Source organism: Pyrus communis, chromosome 13, assembly GCF_041283825.1.
Source record: "Pyrus communis isolate YQ-2024b chromosome 13, ASM4128382v1, whole genome shotgun sequence".
Classification (NCBI taxonomy): domain Eukaryota; kingdom Viridiplantae; phylum Streptophyta; class Magnoliopsida; order Rosales; family Rosaceae; genus Pyrus; species Pyrus communis.
The window spans coordinates 1,295,472-1,318,689 of NC_142577.1; the positions used below are offsets into that span (position 1 = coordinate 1,295,472).

Here is a 23,218-nt window from a genome sequence, read left to right on the forward strand (position 1 = left end):
TTCACAATCGATTTGAAGAGTTCTAATCGCCCACTACCTCGCTAAAAGGAACCTAATGGATTGTACACCATGTAAGGCAAAGATTGAAGAAACAATGGAGATGAGTAAGGATAATTAAATGGTTTAATTATTTATGGCTAGGATTAATTAATATGATAATTAATCAAACAAATAAGTTCATTTTAACTTTTGAGTAATTATTTGACCTCAAGGCCCATTGGGCTTAGAACCGTCAAGCCCATTAACTTAAGTTATATGACAACTTAATGACTAAAGACTCAAAAGGGCCCAAACAGCCCAAAGCCTTTGGAAGGCCGGCCATATTGTAAATGAATGGGTTTTGGTTCCTTTTGTCACTTAAGTGAAGTGACTATATAAAGGCCTTTATAGCCAAAAGTTCATAAGGGTGAACACAAAGCTCTATCTTCTCTTAGGAGGCCGGCCACCCTAGAGGAAAATAGCTGGCAATCTTTCTTCCTCTAGGTCACTCATCTCTTCCTCAATGCTCTCCTTGGTGTGAAAACTTAGAGGTTCCCTATTTTGGGAACTTGGAGAATCCATTCCTTCATCCATCCACATCTATGGAGTCAAGGAGCAAGGAGACTAAAGAAAGAAGGTCCTCACATGGGTGAATATCCTTTGCTAAGCAAAGAGGTGCTTCAAAGGTATAAAAGTTTCTCAACTTTTTTCTTTAAGATTTGAGTTGAGTCTTGGTTCACCACAATTACAAGGCCTTGAATTTCATGGGTAAAGTTTTGTTTTTGAGTGCATACAAGTATGATTCCGCCTTTTAATTGTTAATTGCATGCATAAATATTGCTCAAATAAACTAGTTTTCACAAATATTTCCTTCAAGTGGTATCAGAGCCTAGGTCTGGTAGTTCGTGAATCCTTTTGGGTTTTGTAGTTCATAGTCTTTGATTTGAATGTTGTAATTGTTACAAGCTTTATTCTTGCTTCTTTGAACGTAAATTCTGCTTGAAAATTTGCCATCTCAAATGTTGTAGATGTAGTTCATATGAGCATGAATTTTGGAGCTAAAATTTGGTGCCATGTTTATGGGGTAATTCGGCCAAATCCAAAGGGTGGATTTTTGGGTTCATGTTTGTCTTGTTAAAAGTGTTTTAAAGTGACTATTGGAACCCCTAAGTACCCTAGGATGTTAACCCTCTTTTGAGTAGTGAAAATTTGAGTTTTATTGAGTGAAAACATTCATGGAGCTCTTATGGGTTTTCATGGATGTTCTTCAATGTTCTTGCTTTGTTCTCATTGTTCATACCAAGAACAAAAAGGTTCGTTGTTTTGATTCAAAAAAAGCTGTTTGGTTATTTATTTGTTTTTATTAGTGATGGATGGTATGATTTTTCAAACAACACCCATACTATTTTTACTATTCACACCATACCCATCACTTACAACTTTCAATCACCTTTCAAACACACAAATCAACTCACACACACCATCACTACTCACCATGACCGGCCACCCCTATAATGGGGGTACTTTTGGGGCTTGTATGCAATTACACAAAGTTTTGATACTTTTGTGTATTTGTACTTTGACCCAAAAGTTTACGTTTTTACATAAAGGCCCAAAATCACTAAAGGACAAATTGTTTTGCTCCTTTAATGGAGTTTTGGCATTTGTTGAAATTTTTGGGTTCTAGTTGTAATTACATGAAGTACTGGACTTTTGTGTTTTAACATAATGACCTCAAAAGTTTGTGTTTTGCAATATAGCCTAAAAGATTGAGGTTGTTGCATTTTGGCCCAAATTAGTTGAGAACAAAATAGTTTTGTATCTTTAAAGGAGAATTGGATTTTCATTTCATTTAGCTCCATCTAAATCAATTCTATGGATACAAAAACCAAATGACAATGTTGCATTCAAGCTTAAGTAGTTAAAACATTAATTAATTAAAGAAAGGGTGATTATGAACATAAGCCTACGATAATTGAGCTATGTGAAAGGCCATCTCTCAAATTTGTTTGAACCATGGGAATAAGTAGATTAGATTTTGGTTGTAATTTGATATGATCAAATGTTGTAAAAAAGCATAAGCTCTTCTTTACTTCAAAGTAATTTGGTCAAATGTTGTAATAGAGCATAAGCTCTTCTTTACTTTGAAGTACTCCTTTCTTGTTTTATTTGATTTGCATGAAATTAGGGTAGTAGGGTCCAACGCCCAATAAGAAAACACGCCTTAATATGATTAAACGCATAACTAAAATCAATCACCATCCCTAGACCGAGATCCAACACTAGGCTCGTGTTGGATCGAATCAAAGGTTCATAGTCATCCTAAGGCCCTAAAGCAACTATATAGTCCATCAATGAATGCAAAGCTTATGTTAGTAGTACCATATACTCTTGCTTTAAAAAACGTTTTACAAGCATAGTGAGAGTATCATATACTACTAAATCAATCAAATGGACCAATAATTGTAATAGGACCCAATTGTTTTAATAAGATTAAAATGCATGCTTATAAGTGATGAGACCTAAAAACCCTCAATAGAACCGTTATTAAGTTGACAAGCATGAGAGTGCTTTGAACACTCTTTCATGGCCTTCCACCGTGGTAGGCTCCGATTGTTTGTGACTCATACACTGACTTCACCCTATCATGGGGGAGTACAAAGTATGTGCTTACACTCAGGAGGAGTTCTATACGCATACATGATGTTGTGAAGGTAGGCAACATGAATGATCAACATCATATCATTGTGAGGTTGTTCTTGAACCCCTACCCGAACTTGCATGGTGGGAATAACTTAACTAAGTGCAATGGAGCCAACATCATATCATTGTGAGGCATCATTCTCTAGAGGCCAAATAAGATGGGTACTTACATGAGATGTAAATGAGTAAGTGTACTCTCTCATTATTATTGATGCTAGCCAACATCATATCATTGTGAGGTGGGCTTGGTAATAGTGAGCCTCCTATACCCTACTAAGAGTTTCCTCTAAAATTCTCGAATTCCAATGAGGGATATGGAATTTGCCAAAAATAGTGGGTGGTGCTATTTTATTTAAAGACCCAAATCAAATAGCTTAAAATCAATCAATTTATATTCGTTATGTATTTATTTACCGATATATTTGCAAACGCTATCCAAAACTTGACAAAGAAAAGCCGAAGGCTTTAGTTTCCGGACTTAGTACCACAATCCCATAGATTGTCTTGAATGAATTGTATATGTACCTAAGTAGTCTCATCCTCACAATCTTCCTATTGATAATGTATCAATGGAAGAACATGTCAGATAAGTCTATCTTAAAGAGGACAACACAAACAACTAGTACTTAGTCCTTTGTTGTATGAACAAAGAAACTTGAGAAGATTAGCACAAAGACATGGACACTTCTAGTGTCATAATTCTTCCATTACAAATCTTTGTATGAAGAAACAAGAGTTGCTTTGAATAACTCTTAGTTAATGCAAACACTAGTGTTTGTTTCTTTGTTAAATGAACAAGGAACTTGAGAAGTAAGCACAAGGGCATGGACACTTTATGTGCCATGATTCTTCACTTACAAATTGTTGTATGAAGACATGAGAGTTGCCTTGAACAACTCTTGAAAGTTTGTAATCATGTTTAGAATATAATGGTTGAATGACAAAAATAGTCCATCAACATGGACTTATCATGATTTTGAATCATTGAGTGTTGAAGTGTTAAACCACTTCAGGAGAAGAAAACTAGCCAAGGACTTCAACTTTGAGTCCCTATCCAAATGGTTCACTAAGTTTATTGTAAACTATATAGTGAACAATAACTGCAAACTCTCCAAATCGTTTGATGTGTATAACACAATTGAAATAAGTTCCAAGAGAGATAGTGGGAGTTTAAGGGACCATGACTATTGTAGTCAATGGAGAAGTCAAATGAAGAAGGTGAAATAACTCCAAGGGAACAATCTTTCTTTATGAAAGGATGGACATTGGAAGGGGTATTTGCAAGAAATGTCTTGCAAATGTCAAGAACACACCTTTCGAAGGTGTTGTAAATTGTTCTTGAATAGTTCAAAACAATTGGTTCTTCTACTTCAATGCTTGATACCGTATTAGTAACTATGTTTTACAATCGTTGTAAAAGTGGGGCTAATAAGAAGTAGAAGATTAACGAGAGAAAGAAAGTACTTCACAATCGCTGTATTCCCAAAATTTTAATACGTCTAACTATGTATTCTTAACATTTGTTGGGTCTAGCTACTATGAGCTTTAACTTGTTAATGCTAAAAAGTGGGAGGTTAATAAAGGCATTATGATTGGCCTTTGGTGGGTACGGAATTTAAGCTGTAATAGCTTGACAACAAGAATTAAGTGATTCATCCTCAAAACTGAGTAACATCCATTGTAGTACTCATATATATATATATATATATATATTGAAGGTAAGTTACAAAAAGTGCTCAATAATATTCTATTTTTTTTCTCTTGTGTCCGACTTGTGGAGCCAAAAATAATCAAGAAAATTATGGAGGCAATAAGTGGATTTTTGGGTAAAAAAAACAAAATTACCCTCGAGGCACATTGAGACTCCCACGCGCAAGCAGTGAACAATAATGGCTCAATCAAGGTCAAAAGTGATAAAAATAGGTATGTATTCAAGACCTATTACATCAATCCTCATCAAATTCTCCTCACAAGGTAACCCCCTAATTATTCTTTTCAAATTAGGATTAATTGATTAATTACCCAATTAATTGATAATTGCCTAATTGATTACAATTACACTGATATCACCACCATAAGTCGCCGGTCCCTATTTCTCCAATGAGGGCCGGCCACACCCCTATAAATAGCCCTCATTTCTCCAAACAAACCTAAGTCCAATTCCCTTCTAAAATTCTCCAAATTTCTCTAAACACTTTTCCCTCGAATTCTAACTTTGGCATCGGAGGTTCTTCGGCCAAAGCCCCCCATCCCCAATTCATCGTGGGCGCATGAGGCTCTTGGCCTTGACCTTAGGTGTTAATTGTTTTGTAGGTGCATTTTCGTCCAAGAACAAGAAGGCGGAAATTTGCATCCACACGACTGTTTATAATAGATACTCATCCCTCTTATTTAGGCCCTAAATGAGCCCCACAGGTCCTGGGCTCAAGTACTCCACAACCTCGCTACGTAGACATGACTTGTTAACTGTCACCCCCGTACCTGGTCAGCAGAAAATAAACCCCTTGTTCAGTGTTCGATCTAAAAATTTAATAAAAAGACAAAGATATGAGATCAAAATTAAATTCCTCTTTTAAAAACAACTCATTAATTTTTTACAAAGCTTAAGTAAGAAATAAATAAAGTTTCTAGCCTCGTATCTAATTTGTTCTCATCCTGCCTACCTTCTCGGTTGTCTAGTTTGTAAACCTGCATAGCAAAAGAGGGGTGAGCTTCAACAGCTCAGTAGGGACATGACCTTACAACAGTAAATTGACAATACTAAATTAAGTGTCATGGTATCATACACAATCAGGTATCAAATCATTATCGGTAATAATGTATGAATGCAATGAAAATTCTTCATCTATACCTATTAATCCGTATAACTATACACCTAAACCTCGTACGCCTCATTCCGTACTTATACCATTGGTCCCGAGTGACTAATTATATGAACTAAGCCTCGTAAATGAATCATCCCAACATTATGCGAACTAAGCCCCATAAATGAATCATTCCACATTATCTCTACGATATAAAGACAACTAATTACAATAATCCAAGTATTCATTAATAAATAATAGTGTTTCGTCAAACAAAACAATCCATCCATCTCTTAAAACTATAGTGACAGATTTAAGTTCCTTATTAAAATTGAAATGTAAAGACAACCTTTGTTTTTCCACTTGTGGTAATGTATACTTGGATGGCGATTTTTTAAACACCATTGTAGAGTGATCCTTTCCTTTGAGACACACTTCGTGCTATGTTGAAGGAAAATTTAGAGAGTGAGCGTAGGAGAGGGACAACAAGAGAGAGATAGAGAAAGGGAGCTCAATTGTATGCAATTGCTTGCTTTTTCTCTTGTGGCCTTATGCCTTTATTTATATTGATCGCATGGGCTTTACTTGCCCTACAAGTAATACAAGTCATAAAAGGATTTGCTTTCCAAATCATATTGGAATCATACTTTAAGATTTACACAAACACACTCCTAATAATATTAATGACAATACACATATTTTTCTCTTGATGCACACCTTATTTAATATTATCCGTTATTTTTAATTTAATTTATTTAATTTAATGGGTAAGAGTAGATATGGTATATACTATTATAATATTATTACATACATACATACATACATACACACACATATATATATATATGTGTGTGTGTGTGTGTGTGTGTGTGTGTGTAGGAAGCCTTTAAGAGAAGGGATCCCCATTTTTCAAAAAAAATGAGGATATCCTCTTGACCGTTAGATTTGGCTTTAATGAAATCTTGTGGTTGAGATTCTGTGGCCTATGATTTAATCTCAGCCACAGAATTTCATTAAAGTCAAATCTAACGGTCAAGAAGGTGTTCCTGTTTTTTTGAAAAATGGGGATCCCTTTTCTTAAAGGACCTGTATATATATACATATCATGTATATATCAGCTCCCTTATCCATTGTCCAATTATTTGCGTAGTTCTAGATTCAGCCTGCATCACAAAACTCTTGGGAAGCCTCATGTATTGTTTTTGCTTTACCTATTGGACTATTATTAAGAAGAAAATGATAGAAAATACCTTGTAATCAAAGTACAAAATCCAAAAGCTTTGCCGAGTTCTTTAAAGTAATGTGTAGAGAGACCATAAGAGCACTACACTATATTTATAATGCTTTATTCCTTATCCTACTTAATCAAGGTCTTCTAATAAATCTGGAAATCTAAATAAAATAATAAATAAAAGTTTTCCTATTCAAAGTAAAATTTAGAAGGTAGAGAAAATTACACTTTTTTATCTCAAAAGGTTTCTGTTTGAAGCTTGACACATTCTTTTAAAATCCTCAAAATGAACCTTCCTCAAAATACGCCATCTTGTCTGTCAAAATGCCGAACACTTCCAAAAGCATCAATCTGGAAAAGCTATGTAATTAGCACTTATTTCTTCACCACAGTCAAACCGCATGGAGTAAAAATCTGAAATTCTCGAAGGACTGACGAACTCCCGCCAATTGGAATTACTAAAAAATTCCTTCATTTGATCATTTTTTCCTCAAAATAGATTCCCATTTCCTATAATTTTTTTTGTCAAATAAGATTTTAAATAACTAATAAACTATAACTAAGATTAGAGTAATAATATAGACAAATATTGACGCTTCACAAGTCAAAGGCATGATTCCATCTTGTTCTCCAACATTTACAAACTTACAAAAGTAAACTTTGAACGTCTTCCTGCAAGGCCGCATTGGAAAACAATTATATGAATGATGTTCTTTCACACAATGTAGTATGCAAATGGGTCAGATTTACATTTTCAGATCCAAATCTACAAGTTTCAAATCCATATGCAACATTTGCACAAGACCTAATTACAAAAAGAAACTCATCACTCATCTGGCATGGGGAGCCTATAAATAATGAATTTAGCAAATCGGTTGCTAAAGTACCATTCCATAAATTCAAGTCTCTGGCTTCCCAAAAAGTATTCCATGTCACATTGTCCATCGCAATTATTTAAATGTGTAATAAATATGCACTAGTCTCTCTAGCTAGCTCCATGTGTTAAAAAGAGACTGGCTTCTGGTCGAGTTTCACTAGTATGCGTCGGAATATTTGGTCATTGAATTGTTAATCAGTAAAACTTTAACTACACATCTTATTATTCCTTCATCTAATTCATGTTACAGGCCGATAAATTTAGAATCTTTGGTTCTGCCGTATTATTAAGGCCATAGACCCTCCTAACGTCCAAGCTGCCCTACGAACCTACCCTTCTCTAGGCTCGCGTGTTAAAAGAGACGGACTTCTATCATAGCTTTTCATAGTTTTCTTTGAGATATTTGATCGTTAAATTCTGAATCATTAGATCTTTAACCCTTAAGTCAATCGTTTATTCACCTAATTCGTGCTATGGAGCAATCAAGTATAGAATTTTTTGCCTCTGCCCTAGTAGTAAGGTCAAAGACTCTCTAAGGTGCTCTACGAACATTGGCATAGTTAGGATTTTCTAATAATGGGGTTATAATATCAACCAAAAAAGTTTTATTGGGACATTTCGTCGAGCACTTAGTAGGCACCTGCCAATTATTTCTAACATATGCCGAAAGCTTATGCCAACATATGTCGACAACTACTATTATTTGCAGAGGCTTGTCGATGGCGGATGCAAGGTATTGTGGAGTATTGTTGAAGACTGTCATGGCTTGTCAACTAAGGTATTTCATTGAGCACATGATGTGCACAATAGAGTCGCACACAAGAAAAGAGAAAAGGAAGCAAAATATGATAGAAGAAAATATAAAAATTAGGAGGATGAGGTTGTAACTTAGTTTTCTTTAATTGTTAATAGAGGTCAAATATAATACACAAACATATATACATGGAATTTTTTAAGTTGTTGGGGTTAAGAACAACTAATGACCCCATGCTAGCTTCGTAATTGTCTACGAACCTTCCCTTCTACCTTCCATCCCAACATGCCTTATTGAATAGAAAATGACACAGGGGGTCCCAATGGTAGGAAGAACCTTACATCATGCCTCTGTAATTTTTTGAATAATTAATGTGACATTATCCAACACTATTGTGGTCTATTTTATCTGATAGAGAGAGAGGGTTGGCGACGCAGAGAGAGAATAGAGAGAGAGAGATTTGTTTGTAGGGTTGTGTAGAGGATGTGTTACTCCCCCAACGGGGTGCCTTTATTTATGGTGATAAGGGAGGGAAGAAATCATTCTCCACTGAGGAATACAAGTCCTAATAGGAAAGAAAAATTAGAATAAAATCTAATCTAGGATTTACACAATCACACTTAAATAAGAAGTTTATAACACTCCCCCTTGAGTGTGTAAATACTCAAGTAGATTCGGCATCATGTAGAGTTGAGGAAGTCGACTTGTCGGTACTGATTCTAAGAACACGCTAGTCTCAAATAAGGTATGAACTTGCATAAGAAAGTAAGTCACACAAAAAATCCTATGGCTATGAAAAAACCCGAGTAGTGATAAAATCCATAGTCTAAGAAAAAATGTGTGAGAAATGGAAAGTCAAACGAAACATTTGCAGGACGTCATCAGGGATATGATCAACCCAAGGTGGTTGCCTCGTCAAAACCTCGTTAGGTAGCAAAAACCCTATGGGAAAAATACTCCTAATTGTAAGGAAAAAGAGTACATTAAGATCAAGCAAGTATACTTCAAGATACTCCCCCTGAGTTTGACATAATTCTAAAGACAACTAACAATGTTACAACTCAAAAAGTTTACGAATACCAATTCCTTGAACAAGCTTATGAAATGTCGCCTTCGGTAGTGATTTGGTGAAGAGGTCGGTCAAATTGTCTTGTGAACGGATTTGCGTGACTTCAATCTTTTGAAGCTCTTGATGTTGATGTGAAAGCAGAACTTCAGCCTAATGTGCTTGGTGTTGTCTCCTTTGGTGTAACCCTGCTTGAGCTATTCAATGCATGTTGCGTTGTCTTCATAGATCATCATCGGGACATCAACAATGGGGTCAAGATGGCTTAAGCTTCGAATATGGCCAACAACTTCTTTCAGCCAGAAGCATTCCCGAGTTGCTTCATGTAGGGTGAGAATTTCAACATGGTTAGACAAAGTGGTAACTAAGGCCTATTTAGTTGACCTCCAAGAGATTGCGGTGCCTCCAATGGTAAAAACATAACCCGTTTGAGAGCGCGCCTTGTGCGGATCTGATAAGTATCTTGCGTCGACATAACCAACAAGGTAAGAATCAACTCGAGATAAAGGGGTGCGACATCACTCGAAGATCCATAAGGATAGAACAAGCCCACATTAGTGCTACCCTTAAGGTAGCGAAATATGTCTTTAACTTTAGTCTAGTGTCTGCGTGTTGGTGCATTACTATATCTTGCCAAAAGATTAACAGTGAAGGAGACGTCGGGTCTAATGCATTGAGCTAAGTACAATAAAGTGCCTATCGTACTTAGATAAGGAAAGTTCAGGCTCCAAAATCTCTTCATCATCCTCCTTTGGATGGAAAGGATCACGTTTTGCATCTAACGATTGAACGATCATAAGAGTACTCGAAGGCTTCGCTTTATCCTTGTTAAAGCAACACAACACCTTCTGGGTGTAGTTCGATTGATGTACTAAGATTCCATCTGAACGGTACTCTATCTCAAGACCGAGACAATATCGAGTCTTTCATAGATCTTTCATCTCATATTCTGACTTTAGGTGCACGTCAGTTCTCTGGAGCTCTTTAGGAGTTTCGATGAGGTTCATGTCGTCGACATATACTACAACAATCACAAAACTGGAATGTGACTTCTTAATGAACACACAAGGGCATAGTTCATTGTTCACATATCCTTGACTAGTCAAATACTCACTCAGACGGTTATACCACATTCTTTCAGATTGCTTCAAATTGTAAAGTGAACGCCTTAGCCAAATTGAGAGTGTATTTTGGAGTTTGGAAATATTTGATCTAGTCAATGTAAGTCCTTTTGGAACTTTCATATAAATTTCCATATCAAGATCCCCATAGAGATATGCAGTTACTATGTCCATCAGCTGCATACTCAGTTTTTCGGAAACTACCAAACTGATAAGGTAGTGAAAAGTAATCACATCCATAACGGGTGAATAAGTTTCGTTATAGTCAATCCCAGGGTGTTGTGAAAATGCTCACGTAACAAGAGGAGCTTTGTAATGCACAATTTCATTCTTCTCATTATGCTTCTGAACAAAACCCACTTATAGCCAACAGGCTTCATATGTGGAGGAGTAGGAGCTACAGATCCAAACACCTTACGTTTCGCAAGCAAATCGAGTTCGGCTTGGATTGCTTATTTCCAGTTTGACCAATCAGTTCTACGTCGACATTCATCAATGAAAAAGGTTCAATGTTATCGCTTAACATGATCTCAGTAGCTACTACATATGCTAATGCATAGTCGACGATCATCTCATTTATACACCACCAAACATCATCCAAGCTAGCATAATGAATCAAAATTTCATGATTCTCGAGAGGTGGATTCGTCTCTTTAAGGATGCTTTTGTAACCTAGAATTTCCTTATGAGTTGGATAAAATAAGTAGGCGACAATCAGATTCACGATGGGTTATTCAGGAGCCTGTGCCATGAGTTTCCTCTTTCGGGGGTGTGAATCCTTTGAACCAAATGGTCTGCCATGCTTATATATAGGCGCAAATGATTAGCTAGCCACTAATGTACGTGGATCGGCCAAAGTGGTGTCTCGGGCCTCCAAGAGGGAAGTCCTTTGTATATTTGGTACATCCATCTTTGCAGGCACATTTGCAGCTGGAATATGTGACCTTGTCACTCACGCTAGATCCGTGAAAGCATCTGGCATGCTCTGACCTACACTCAGAAGATCTAATATGCGCTGCGCTTCAGTTTCAGATTGAGCAGTGCAGGGATCTAAATGAGACAAAGTAGGAGTCGTCCACGATACTTCACGTCGTTCTTCATGAACGGTGATGTTTTTATCTCCCCCTAACGAAGGGAAGACTGTCTCATAAAAGTGACAATCCACAAAATGAGTGGTAAACATATCACTTGTCAAAGGTTCTAAGTAACGAATGATCAAAGGAGAATCATATCCGACATAGATTCCCATCCTTGGCTGAGGCCCCATTTTTGTACGTAAGGGCGACGAAATCGACACATAGGCTACATAACCAAAAATGCGCATATGTGACATGTTGGGTTTGTATTCGATAACCAACTGAAGAGCGCTATATGGTTGCATCGCAACAGGCCTCAGGCAAACCAACATGGCTGCATGCAATATTGCATGGCCCCAAGTAGCGATCGGGAGCTTGGTACGTATGACCAATGATCAAGCAATCATTTGTAAGCGCTTAATAAATGCCTCTACTAGGCTATTCTGGGTATGAACATGGGGTACTGGATGTTCAAATTTAACCCCAAATGACATGCAATATCAAAAGTTTTAGATGTCAATTCTCTAGCATTATCTAATCGAATAGATTTAATCGGATAATCAGGGTGGTAATCCTTGAACTTGATAACTTGAGCTAACAGTTTGAAGAATGCAGTGTTCCTTATGGACAACAAGCACACGTGTGACCAACGTGTGGAAGTGTCAACCAAAACCATAAAATATCTAAATGGTCTGTAGGGAGGGTGAATAGGTCCACAAATGTCCCCATGAATCCTTCGTAGAAAAATAGGAGGATTCGAGTGAATCTTGTCATAAGAAGGCTTAATAATAAGCTTTCCCATTGAGTAGGTTTGACATGCAATTCCTTGAATCAAACCTAAACTTCGGGTTAGTGGATGCCCGTGTGATGATTTGAGGTTACGGCGCATCATTATTCGTCTAGTGTGACCTAAATGATCATGCTAAAGTGTAATTTTGTACGCGATCCCTGAGGTAGGGCCGACCACATAGTGGCTCTCTATAGGGCATATGGTCATAGTATACAAACCACTCGGGATACGCTCCATTTTCTCTAGACTTCTGGCCATATTCGTAGGAAATGATGCACATAAATTTAACTCCATTTTCTACATAGGTTTTAGCATGGTAATTATTGTGTCTAATGTCCTTGAAACCCAACAACATTCTTCCGAAACATGGAGAATAGAATGCCTCATTAATGGTCAAAATTGTACCATTGGACAACATTATACGTGCCTTACCGTATCCTTCAATTAGGTTGGATGGTCCTGAGAGGGTTGTCAGAGGTGCAATCTTAGGTATGAAGTTAGTGAAATAGATATGTTCATGAAAAACGGTGTACATGGTTGCACTATCTACTAGACAACTAACTTTCCCACTAGTCATACCTAGAAATAAAAATTAATTTGAATCGGTCACATGCATAAAAGTTCTAAAAACAAATATCCATTCAAAATAATTTAAGTATTCAAGGACGGTAATTAAAAAACTTAATATCCAAAAATAAATCACCAATAAATAAACCAAACATAAAGGAAAATTGTGCAAAATTAAACCAAAAGCAAGGGAGGATTCGGCCACTGGGTGGAATTCGGCCCCATTGTTCCACAAGTCAACTAAAAATAGTTCATGTCTAAGATTCTAATCTTCCATAGGTGTGGTATGGTCTTGAAAGTCAAAAACCTCTATCTTGGTACTTTCCGGTTCATCCACTTGCACAAAGTTTGCTTCAAACTTCTTACGACAAGAATGATATTCAATTGAAACCTTTTGTGGAGCACGGAAAACATAGGACCAATGGTCCTTTAAATTACAGTGGTAGCACATATCCGGATCCATGGTTTCAGGTGCTTTGCCCTTATTCTTGAAGTTTGGGGCCTTAGGAGAGAGGATAGGGCACTTCTGGGCTCAGTTTCCTCCTTTAGGTAGGCCTTGGTTCTGTTGGCCTTGACAGGGTGGCTTCTGCTCGCCCCTACCACGCCTATGTTGGTGTTTTTGGGCGTTGCTTTGTGCTATAGTGTGACAGCCCGTCCCGAAACTATCAAAAGCGTACGTGTGAAAAGACTATTTTGCCCCTAGTTCGATTTCATTACGTTTATTGGTTGTTTTTGTGTTGTGTTGGCATGTTTTGGGCCACACACACACTCCCACACCTGCACACCCTTCTATCCCTTTCCCTGTCTCTGTCCCGAGCCCTTTCCCTTCCCTTTCACCATATACGTACGGACACATACCCAAAACCATCAAAACACCCACAGATCGAAGGAACCAAGCATATATTCGAGCATGTGAGGCTCGTACGAGTCCAACCATACCATTTCCAGGTAAGAACTCCATCGTTTTCACGTCGATTCAACAATGTCCGATTTGAGGTACTACTCATGCACACATGATTTCTCACGTTTTAGGAAATTTGAAGCTTGTAGATAGCTTGGTGAGGTCCCAAGGAAGCTCGGAGTAGTTCATTTGAAGGAATTGGACGTTGGGATCGTTGGTTTCGAAGTTGGCCGGAGTTGGATCGATTTTGCAGGTGAGATTTTGTGGTTTTTAACCCTTGAAAGTTGTATGATTGTGTTCCTCTAGTCCTAGGCTTCATTTTGGTACCAAAATTATGAAAATTGGTTGAAAAACGAAGGAGATATTGAAGTTTAAAATTTTCGCGATTTTCCGACGCCGGCGACGGCGCCGGAGGCTCGCCGGGGAAGAAGACGGAATATTCCTGACGCCGTTGACGGAATCCGTTAGGGATAACGGAATATTCCCTACGGCGTCAGTTGACGCCATCAGCGTGCCAGGCACGTGCCTGCGCGTGGCCGGCGCGTGTGGCCGTGCCTTGGCCGGCGCGTGGAGGCGCGTGCGGCGGTGGAAAATTTTTCTAAAAATTTGGGGATGTTCGTGAGGTTGAGTAGATCACGTTGGTGTATTCATACACCCCATTTGAGCAATGTATGAGAAGTTATTTCGAAAGTTTGGTTATGTGCTTTAAAATTAACGTTTTTATAGTTATTTCGCATATAGGTGAGACATATCCTGAGGACGAGCGTGGTCACTCGAGGCAGGGGGGCTACGACCCTTCCATTTATCAGTGAGTGGGCTTTTGGTTTTCCGTATATACCTATATACTTATATTTTCCCAAAAATTGATTTAAATGTTTATTAGTTATATGCCATGCATTATATTATCGTCGTTATGCATTATTAGTTGCATTATTGGGCGTATATATTTATATACATATGCATATTTGGTGCTGTGGACGCACAGGTAAGTGCCAGGTAAATGTTATTCATGTTTACTTTTAAATGGTGATTTGAGATACTTAGAGAGCTCGTAACCTGCGCCCCCGGTGTTAGTGCTCCCGCCCAGAGTAGGGCACAGTCCTTCACGTGTTGTTCACCTCCCGCACCACACGCTCAGCTTGGATCCAAGTTAAGTGCACAGTCCTGTCATACATACCACTTTAGGTGGTTCCGACTCGTAGGTGACCCGTGATTATTCGCACAGCCTTCACGTGATCGTAGCACTAGAGCGTTTATATGTATTACACCCAGGCCTGTCGTACAGACCACTTTAGGTGGTTCCGACTTGTGGGCAAGTTTAGTTATTGTGATGGAGATTTGAGCTCTAGATGTAGCCGTACAGGTCACGTTAGGTGACTCCGGCTACCAAATTATATATTATTGATGTGATTTATACCTGAGCACTTGCATTTCATTCTGAGGTTCCGACATGGCATATTCTTGAGCATGATTGGCATATCTATATATACGTACATATGTTTACTTTCTGGGAAGTATACAGGTTTTACGGCGAGGGGTTAGAACTTGTTTATTAAATGGTTTTCCAAAAGCTTTGTTTTTGCCCACTCACGCTTTTGTTTTGCGCCCCTCCAGGTTCTAGCTACCTAGCAGGTTCGGTGGTTTCCCAGAGGGCTTTCTCAGCATTTCTGACAGACGATCACCAGCGTAGGGCCACCTTTGGGTGTACTGTTGTAGCGTCATTTTAGTTTGGACTGCTTTAGGCTTTCTGCTCTGAACTTGTGTCTCACTTACGCTAACACTTATTACTTTTATCTTATGTATGCTAGTTTTTATTTATTCGTACTTTTACGTTACTACTTTATTAGCTTCCGCACTGTGCACATGGCTATGTCACTTCCACGTGACGGCCAGCACGCCCTGATCTCGTTCGGGATGTGTCATATAGTATGCTTCAGGCACAGCAGTAGCCCCAGTAGGACGAGTTTAATGGTTTTACATCAACAATTGATTCTGTTTTTCAATGACAAGTAAAACAAAGATCAAATCTGAAAAATTGGTGAACTTTTGAGCCCTATATTGCTACTGCAGGACAATATTAGTGGTAGAGAAGGTTGAATAGGTCTTCTCCATGAGATCCTCTTCGATCAAGTTCTAGTTACAAAACTTGAGAAGTGATCGGATTCGACAAACTTCATAATTATATTCATTCACAGACTTGAAGTCTTGGAAGCGTAGATGCTGCCAATCATGTCTTGCTTCATGCTAGAAGATGTCATTTTGGTTATCAAAGCGATCAGCCAAAGCGACCCAAAGTGCTCGTAGATTTTCCTCAACAAGGTACTCAGTTTGCAGTGCGTCATGAATATGTCTTCGGTTGAAGATCATGGTAGTGGCTTTCTCAGCTTAACTATAAAAAAAGTGGTCATTACCGACGAAGAGTTTCCGAGGGCCCCAAAAAATCGTCGTAAAAAGAACATATTGCGACCATAAAATATGGGTCGTCGGTAATATTGCATGAAACAAGTTTTTATTACCAACGCACATAATGTCCTCTGAAAAAGTCTCAAGTTTCATCGGAAATACATTTTTGTTTGGCCGGAAGAATTGGCACCAGTTGTATTAACAACGAGTAAAGTTCTTATCGGAAATATAATGGTTATTTCCGAAGGTTTAATCATGTTGATGAAATTGATTTAGTATTTTCAAGGGAAAAAAAGTCCTCTCGGTAATGTCTTTATATTTTTGAGGGAAAAAAAATCCTCTCGGTAATGCTTTTATATTTTCAAGGGAGATTAGTTGTTGTCAGAAGTAATCATATTTTTTCTGACAAAATTTTTTCTTTGTCAGAATACATTTTTAAGGAATGTGGTTTTGTTGGAATCAATTATTTACGGGGAATATTCTTGAAATAAGTTAGATGCTTAATTTAAATTCTACAATAAATAAATCATATAACTTAGAATACATATGGAGAAGATTGGACTTTAAAATTAAAAATAAAACCGTTGAGCAAAAAGGTGTATAACTTAATATAGTATTCTATGATAAAGAAATAATTTGTAGGCCTTTGTTAACTCATAACATTTGTCATGGACATTGAACGAAGTATAACCACATCACTTCCACAACTAAATTTTCAGACCAAAAAAAAAAATACACACAATCACAATGAGAGCGTATCCCACAATTTCATCATATTCGTCATAACCGTTAAATCGTGAGTTTTCGTTTATAACCGTCGAAAGGTTTTGTTCCGTTACCTAATATCTGATTGTCTATTTTTTGTGATTTTTTATGTATTCGATCTTGGAGCATATACAAACAAGTTTGACGGTTGGATTGTTGAAACTAGTTTTGTAGAATGTGTATTCCTTCAAAACGATAGATTCACCAAACACTTGGAGTTTATTTTATACTTCCATTAAGTAGAACATAATATTTTGTGGTATCCACTAGTGCAAATATTTTAAATTGAAGATCGAATTTGTTCATCGTACTCTTATAGGGTTGAGGAGTGTAATTGTAAAAAATCGGCAAAATCGGAGTTAAAACAACCGTTAAATCGTGAGTTTTTGTTTATAACCGTCAAAAGGTTTTGTTCCGTAACCTAATATCTGATTGTCTGTTTTTTGCGATTTTTTATGTATACGATCTTGGAGCATATACAAACAAGTTTGACGGTTAGATCATTGAAACTAGTTTTGTAGAATGTGTATTCCTTCAAACCGATAGATTCACCAAACATTTGGAATTTATTTTATACTTCCATTAAGTAGAACATAATATTTTGTGATATCCACTAGTGCAAATATTTTAAATTCAACATCGAATTCATTCATCATACTCTTATAGGGTTGAGGAGTGTAATTGTAAAAAATCAGCAAAATCGGAGTTAAAATAACCGTTAAATCGTGAGTTTTCATTTATAATCGTCGAAAGGTTTCGTTCTGTTACCTAATATCTAATTGTCTGTTTTTTGTGATTTTTTATGTATGCGATCTTGGAGCATATACAAACAAGTTTGACGGTTGGATCATTGAAACTAGTTTTGTAGAATGTATATTCCTTCAAAACGATAGATTCACCCAACATTGAGTTTATTTTATACTTCCATTAAGTAGAACATAATATTTTATGGTATCTACTAGTGCAAATATTTTAAATTGAAGATCGAATTCATTCATCGTACTCTTATAGGATTGAGGAGTGTAGTTGTGAAAAATCAACAAAATCGAAGTTAAATAACCATTAAATCGTGAGTTTTCATTTATAACTATCGAAAGGTTTCATTTCGTTACCTAATATCTGATTGTCTGTTTTTTGTGATTTTTTACGTATGCGATCTTGGAGCATATACAAACAAATTTGATGGTTGGATCATTGAAACTAGTTTTCCACTAGTGCAAATATTTTAAATTGAAGATCGAATTCATTCATCATACTGTTATAGGGTTAGGGAGTGTAGTTGTAAAAAATCAGCAAAATCGAAGTTAAATAACCGTTAAATTGTGAGTTTTTGTTTATAACCGTCGAAAGGTTTCGTTCCGTTACCTAATATCTGGCTGTCTGTTTTTTACAATTTTTTATGTATGCGATCTTGGAGCATATACAAACAAGTTTGATGGTTGGATTGTTAAAACTAGTTTTGTAGAATGTGTATTCCTTCAAAACGATAGATTCACCAAACACTTGGAGTTTATTTTATACTTCCATTAAGTAGAAAAGTGCAAATATTTTAAATTGAAGATCGAATTCGTCCATCATACTCTTATAGGGTTGAGGAGTGTATTTGTAAAAAATCATGAAAATCAGAGTTAAATTGACCGTTAAATCATGAGTTTTCATTTATAATCGTTGAAAGGTTAATTTCGTCCCATCACCTAATATTTGAATGTCAGTTTTTTGTGATTTTTGGCATATGCGATCTCGAGGTACATTGTCACATCCCGGCCTAGACCCCCACAACAACCCGGGCTCAACTCAACTGTAACATGATATTGTCTGCTTTGGGCCCCAACCACGCCCTCACGGTTTTGTTTCTGGGAACTCACACAAGAACTTCCTAGTGGGTCACCCATCCTGGGATTGCTCTCCCGTGAACTCGCTTAACTTCGGAGTTCCAATGGAACCCGAAACTAGTGAGCTCCCAAAAGGCCTCGTGCTAGGTAGAGATGGGAATATACATATAAGGCTTACAGGATCCTCACCCCTAGGGCGATGTGGGATCTTACATATATAAAAACAAATTTTGACAGTCGAATCATTCAAATTAATTTTCCAAATAGTAAATATTAATATCTGATAATGTTTAGGGTTTTGGCTCTTTTCCTCAAATGAAACAATATTATTTTTTATTTAAAAAAATTGTTTGTAGGATTTAGTGTTTAGCCTTTTCCCCCAAATAAATAAGGGTTTGGCTTCCCTCCTATTTTTCCCACAATTTTCAAACTCTTGTTTTTATGGAATTTAAGCGGGTCGGCTTTTCCTCCAAATTAATTAGGGTTTTGGCGTGTCCCTCCCTTTTCCCCACAATTTCCAAATTTTTTTGTAGACTTTGTTCCGCCCACAACCAAAAAAAAAAGGAGGGAAACTAAAAAGGATAGATTAGGGCTGCCGTTCTCTATATTAACACCTCTAACCTTGATTAGATTAGGCCTACATCAATTCCTCAACGTTGTTTACCTTGTTTCAAACCCAATGCATGATCGTGAACCAGCGTAGTACTGACCTTCTGTTGTGCCTCTTCGCTACTTGAGTTGGTAAGAATTGGCCTACTAGCCTAACAATTAGGTTTTATGTATATATTTTACCTTCTGCCATTGAAACACCAATAGTTCTCCTTGTTTTTTATTTTATTTTATTTTATTTTTATCACTAAATTGTCAACATAATTCCATCTCAGAAGCTAACTTGTCATGGTACAATGTCGATTGCCTTTAGAATATTGAAGAGTTCGAGTAAGAATATACTGAATACACATTACATGTTCATGGTACAATGGCAGACTCTATGACATTGCTCAATGGAACTCTATATTAACATGTGTAATAAATTACAACCCACGTTTCGTTCCAATAGCAGTTTATTAGATCATCTCACTTAGAGGCAATGGCTTTGTGGGAAGGGAGGAGACACAGTCAAAAATTGACCATCTAAGATGTTCGGCTGCAAGGATGGGATCGAGAAACCAGCCGATTTTAAGTTTAGGGTTTATGTAAATATTAAATTTCAATTTTATTCATTTTTCATGGCTGTCGGGATTTCCTAACAATTAGGGTTTATGTATATATTTTGCCTTCTGCCATTGAAACACCAATTCTAGTCGATTTTATTTTAGCTTTCATGGTTTGGTTTTTTCATTTTTCTATCCTTCGGTACTAGGCATCTAATTTTCTTGTCTTTGTATGATTGATAGTTATGGCAAAAAAGGGAAGGAGCCAAAAAAATTCATCAAGCACACGTCCTCTGTCATCTAGACTCTCTTTAAACCAACATGATACCACCACTGAACTACATGACAATGGAATGCAAGAGACCCAACATGCAAATATACAAGGTAATTTTATATGTGGATTTTTTTCATTTTTCTATCTTTCGGTACTAGGCATCTAATTTTCTTGCCTTTGTTGGTTGTTTTATGAATTTTGTCATATGTTAAAAGAAACTAATTCTCTAATAATTATGTCTTATTTAGCTTTGTGTTTTCTTTGTAAAATTGTAGCCACGACAACAAGCGGAATGAGTCAAAATAGAGCACCGCACACTACTACTCATTCACCCACACCCTCTTCAGACCAACTTGATGTTACCCAACCATCACATGATAGCGAAATACATGAGACACAACAAACACCTATTGAGAATCAACCTTCAAGTGTGGAAGGTACCGTATTTATATCGGTTTCAAAATGTGCATTTTTGTAATTGGTTATTTATTAAACATACAAGCACATTATTATTTTTATTGATTAGGTCCTACCAAAAAGAAAGGTAGAGGGAAAGCTAAGGGTAAAGATGTGAATGGCACTCCGATTGTAATACATGATAGCAGGTAATGAGCACAAGTCACTGAAAGCATGATTGTCAAATAGTTAACTATTTAGATATGTGATTGTTTTAATCTAATTTTAATTTTATAGGATTGTAACTACAAATGCTACGAGAACTATAGGGGTGCTCTTTAATCAAGTTATTAATGGACCTTGGATTACATTTAAAGATTATCCAAAAGAGCAAATGGATGAATTGTATGGTCGTTTTAAGGGAACTAGATACACATACACATGTTCTGAAGAAGAGATGAGGGATGCTTTTGAACTACATATTAAAACAAGATATGTCGATTGGTTGAGCACATGGAGGAATTCTGTTTTTCACAAGTACAAGACTACTGGGGAGAGATGCATTAACTGCCCATCAAATGTATCTAAAGATGTTTAGTGTAAAATGGTTGAAAAATGGGAGAAGCCTAAATGGAAGGTAAAAGTTTTATTTAAGTAATATCATCTTATGATGGCTGATGTGTTATTTTCCTTACATGTAGATGCTTACTGTGAGATGAATGGGTTTTAACTTTGCTTTCTTTTTCATACAAAAACAAAGTGTGAAAAATGAATGCAATAGGGAGCGGTCCACAATTGTGCACACCACAGGTTTAGTTCCAATGGAAAAGTACAAAAAGGATGAGGTAAAAATATTATGTCTATGCTTTGTTTCAATACCGTCATTCTTGCATATTTAAATTTATTGAACGAACTTTTTTTATTTATAATCTTAATAGCTTGATCGTAGTGGAATTGAACCTAGCCCGATTGATTGTTTCAAAAAATTCCATGTGAGTAAGCGTAAGAGTGAAACTGAAGAAACTTGGGCAAGTGAATAGGCTAAAGAACTTTATGCATGTTATCACAATTTCAATCTTTTTTTTTACATGATATTGTGTGTATTACCTATGCTTACATATTACAATTTTATTGAAGGAAAAAATGGACAACAAAAAGAATACTGCTATGGAAGAACAAAATGAAGTAAATGATTGGCTCATATACAAGGAGGTGATTGGTGGCCCAAGTCATGGTCGTCTTCTTGGTGTAGGTGCTGGCTTTAGTACTAAAGATGCATATCCCTCAAATAGCCAAAGTTGTAATAAATGTATGTGCTTAGAACTTGAAGAAAGTCATGAGCAATTGAAGGACCAAGTCAACACTTTAACAGATAAGTTGAATTCTTTGTAAGAATTCGTTGAAAGACTGATGCCAAACAACTCAAATAATTATGCGCGCTCAGGGCCATCTGCTTCTATGGTAAATTGTTTTATTTCATTTTTATTATTTGTCTTACTGTTGAATAATATATTATTTTTTTACTTAAGTACTTTCTTTACTGTTTGTTTTACAGGAGAATGTTGAAAGTTGGTCAGATGCTCAACATGAAGATTAGTAGTGCATCATACTTTCATTTTGATATTACCAAATATCTAAACTTCTTAAGTTTAATTCGTGGGGTATTGTTTGTTTTTTTGTCCAATTTAAGTATTGTCTATTTTCTTTTTTAAATAATTTTATGAATAATTTCGTTTGGATGTTGAGAAATTTAATACAGTGGTTTGGTTAATTTATTAGTAGGGATTGCATATCTATTTTTATCATATTTTAATTTCAATACATAATTTAATTATAGATAGAATAATAAATTTTTCGATTGTAAATTCCTCTTGTTAATGTGCACATTTCTAACAAAAAAGTTCCTATAGGAAATACCCATTTTCAACCAAATATTGGTTACGAAAAATTTGCGACTACTAAATATGGTAAATAATATATATTTCCAACGAAACTTCACTATCAGAAATATTTATTGCCTACGAAACTTCACCATTGCAAATATATATCTTTGACGAGGCTTCTTTGTTGACAATATATATATTCCCGATGAAGCTTGCCATTGCAAATATGTACTACCGACAAAGCTTGAAGTACATATTTTCGACGATGCTTGATAATCGCAAATATGTTTTTGTGCCTATTTCTGTCGTACGGTCGAAAAAAAAAGTCATTGTAAAAAATATTTGTCGTTCTTTGAAAAGTAATTTCGACAACTCTATAATTATTTATGCCCACATTTCCATGTCGAAAATAAAATAAATTTGCCATTTTGAAAATTCATTTCCAATAAAAAAACTAACTACTAACGACAAGTCCTGTGCGTTGAAAATGAATTAATTTTGATGGCTAGTTGGAAAAAAAGTATTTCCAATGGATCAATTTGCGACGCCCATCGAGGACTTTTTCCCATCGTAAATAAGTATTTGCGACGGCAAAATGCCTTTTTCGATGACATTTGACCCTCGCTAATGACACTTCATTTT

General features: G+C 36.5%; 1 long non-coding RNA gene across 1 annotated transcript; it reads left to right on the forward strand.

Moving 5' to 3' along the window:
* The first annotated feature begins 21,647 nt into the window (after window positions 1-21,647).
* On the forward strand, window positions 21,648-22,326 carry LOC148691549 (uncharacterized). The gene is made up of 2 exons (XR_015954752.1): window positions 21,648-22,154; window positions 22,249-22,326. It is a non-coding gene; the product is annotated as an uncharacterized LOC148691549 (long non-coding RNA).
* Window positions 22,327-23,218: the final 892 nt, after the last annotated feature.